Source organism: Pleurodeles waltl, chromosome 5 (genome assembly GCF_031143425.1).
Source record: "Pleurodeles waltl isolate 20211129_DDA chromosome 5, aPleWal1.hap1.20221129, whole genome shotgun sequence".
NCBI classification, from domain to species: domain Eukaryota; kingdom Metazoa; phylum Chordata; class Amphibia; order Caudata; family Salamandridae; genus Pleurodeles; species Pleurodeles waltl.
This window is the reverse complement of record NC_090444.1, coordinates 556,788,230-556,791,636: the sequence shown is the minus strand read 5'-3', so window position 1 is coordinate 556,791,636 and position 3,407 is coordinate 556,788,230. Positions and strand designations below refer to the sequence as shown.

General features: G+C 43.8%; 1 pseudogene; it reads right to left on the bottom strand.

The window, feature by feature from the left end:
* Positions 1-1,595: 1,595 nt before the first annotated feature.
* On the bottom strand, positions 1,596-2,416 carry LOC138297286 (microtubule-associated protein RP/EB family member 1-like; annotated as a pseudogene).
* Between the last annotated feature and the right edge of the window lie 991 nt (positions 2,417-3,407).

Below are 3,407 nucleotides of genomic sequence, written 5' to 3'. Positions count from 1 at the left end.
AAGGAGAGGGGCATTAAGTGATTAGGTGGGATAGGGGCATTTAGGTGAGTAGGTGGGAGAGGGAGTTATTTGGGGAGTGATTGGGTGGTGAGGAATCATGCTGGACATGACGATTTACTGGCAGGGGAGTGTTACTTACTCACCAGAGTCCAGTCCTCCAGGTATTCTAGTCAGGCCCTCAGGATGCAGGATGTACAAGGCCCTCTCATCCCACAATGCGAACTCTGGGGGAGGAGGTGGGGGCCTACTGCCAGTCTTCATTACCACCAGCTGGTGCCTGGACACCACAGCCCCCATCCCACTCCCCTGTCAGGGACCTGACTTACCTGAATCCAGCGGGTCCTCCAGCAGGAGACGGGACAAGGCACTGCTATGGCCAGCAGCACCTGCCAGCAGAACACCACCAGGCCGTATCATGTGTCATACTGGCGTGGCACTGCTGATGGTAGCTGCGCCACCTTACCGCCATCCACCAGTATGGCCACAGACGGATTTCAGCCCTTCTTGTGGCAGAAATCTGGGTACGGTCATATTATAGGGGATGGCTGGTAGCCGCAGCGATGGTCTTTTGGCGGCTGTCATCACGGCGGTAGGCGATTTTTACCGCCAATGTTATAATGAGGGCCATAGTGTTGTGAGTAGGTGTGCCTGGTGTGGGGATGAATGTCCGGTGTGGGGTATTCGATCTGTCCAATGTGGTGTTGTGTTCTGACAGGAGTAAGTTATGAGTGCAGCGGTTCAGACAGCCTATGGTGGTCTGCCATGGAAGGACTGCTGTTCTGAGTTGTCGATCATAATCATGTGCGTGGACAGTTGTCAGTGTGGCAGTGCAGTTGGAGCAGCCGTCTCTTTCCCATCCTCCTATGTCCTGGCATTGTCAGATTTGTGGCTGTTTTTGGGTGGAATACTTTGTGGACTCTTAATATGGCAAGGAGGATACCGCCAACAGTAGTGGCCGCCACTGCAGCCGTCTTATCAAAAGACTACCAAAGTTATACTGAGGGCCATATTCTTATCTGTGGTCACACATGAGTGTTTTTTTCAGACTGGTTGGAAGGTAACATTGAGAAAATCTTAAAACCATCAGACACTTGTGAGCCTCTAGTTACAGGCATGATGCAGACCATTCAAGCCATTCTATGTGGCCCTTGGATCCTTGGGTGTTCTATGGAATTAAGGGAGTCAACCCCGCAGTGCCAGCTTGAAAGCTTGAAAGATCTAGTTAAACCATTTTGGCCATCTAGGTCCAATTAACTTCTATTCCTCAAGTATCCTTCACGACCTGCTTCACGCACCCATGAAGCCTCCAACTTTCCTGGCCATCAACTACATAAACCATTATGGATTGAGAAATGCTGACACCTTGTTGCATATACTACACCTGCTAGATGTTAATACTACTCTAAGAAATGAGGAAAAACTTCTACTCAGCCCACTGGAAAAGGAGTGAAAGTTCAGCAAGTGCACTTTAACATGTGTGGTCTTTTTCTTCAGAAAGAAACCTCTGAGAAAAATAAAAAAGGGAATATTTTTACAGATATGCACATTATTTTGGGTGAAGAAGTCCGATGATTCATAGGTTGTCTTGAGGGGCATCAATATTCCTCTTGTTTTTGTGGTTGTGCTCCTTCATCTAGAACCACAACACCCTAATCTGTGGTGTAGATCATTTCTATAATCTTCTGTAGTACAGGGTTGGTTTCTCCTTCATTCTCCTGGCACATCAACTCAATGTTTTTCAGCTTCCCAAAGTAAAATTTCTCTCCTTGACCAGGTCTTCCACTATTACTTTGAAAATATTAGTCTGCTGTATAGGTTCTACTGACTCATCCTCCCCATTGCCTACAGCCTTTTTGTTTAATGTACGCCCAGGTTTTCCAACTACAACATTTTCTTTGGGGAGTGAATGCTGTTTTCCGTGGAGCTAATTTTGCCATTTTCTTAATGCCTTAATGCCGGTAGTCTTTGTTTCTGTGGCCTCTACCAAAAGGTCATCTGAATTGGAGCTGAGTGATTTCTTGGCTTATTCGGGAAAGGCACTGCATAAATGGGTGCTACTGCAGCCTCCTAGTCTTGTCGGGCTGCAACCAGATCTTAATCTTTTCCATCATAATTTGAATCAAAAAACGTTTTGAACCACTAAACATACTCAAAGTTGTCCTGGAATTTTCCCTTCACCAGCTTATCCACTGGAATGATTTTATCCACACCTATTTTCTTAAATGTTGCTTGCAGCAGCTTGAAGTTATGAATGTATTTGCACTCTAGTTTGGCTTGGAATTTAGTATACACTACCTGAACAAAGCTGTTCAATTTTTGTTAGGTTCAGCTGCAGGGACTCTTTGATCCATGAAAGCATATCATGTCGACTCACGTTATCACCAGTCACAGAAGTGGAATGTACATTGACTGCCATTTTCTATACTACCTGTCGCGTTTAAACCAGCGCTGCCCGTGTTGACGTCATGTTCAAAGTAGTCATCTTTCTTTGTGGCTTTATGTCATATCATAAATAATTCCTCACAAACCACAATCCCTGTAACTAAGGATCTTACCAAAACAAACATTTACCTGGGACTATTATCCTTCCTCCAAGGGGTGTACTCCATTCCGATGGTACTGACTTCATTACAACTAGAAGGAGAAGAGAAGAAGGGAAACATTACGAGCCAGTTGTATACTAATATAATTCTGGAAATATACATATAAACAACAGACAGTGGTCAGTCTCATAAATCCTGCTTATTACATTGTGTGGTGGCATGAGGTATCAACAGAAACCTATTGGTAGACAAGACCTAAAAAAGGTCTCCTTTTTGGAAACAAGAGTAACAATCTTTCATTTTCAATTGGCACATATCTTTTTATATATCAATTCAAAACAACACGCATATGAATACTAGAATTACTTCTTTATCAGAAGCAAGGCTGAAATAAATACAGATGTATTTCCCATGGACTCAAGATCAATACTATAGAAACATGCAGAAGGTTATCTTGTTCCCTGACATCAGCAGAGAAGGATGCAATTCATCCCATCAACAGCCTGTGAGACTAAAATCCTCCAGTCAGGAGACTATAGGAAGAATATGGGGACTAATCATTGAGTTAGGATTCAGGAGCAAGGGGCATTTCCATAGCCTCTAAGTCCATGTTAAAATATTGGTAACCATAGTTCTCTGAGGTAGCTAAAGCTGTAATGAGACATAAAAATGGAACCTGACATTTGCAGATTGCAGGGCTACAACTCAGGGTCATAAGAAAAATTAAGTTTGGAGTACCATCATAAATGGATCCATGATCACCTGTCAGAAGCATGTGAGTAGAAGCATATGAAAAGGGCAAGTCACTGGTGGAGTTAATTACAAAGTCTCAGTATGCCTGACTCCACCAGTATCTATCCTCGA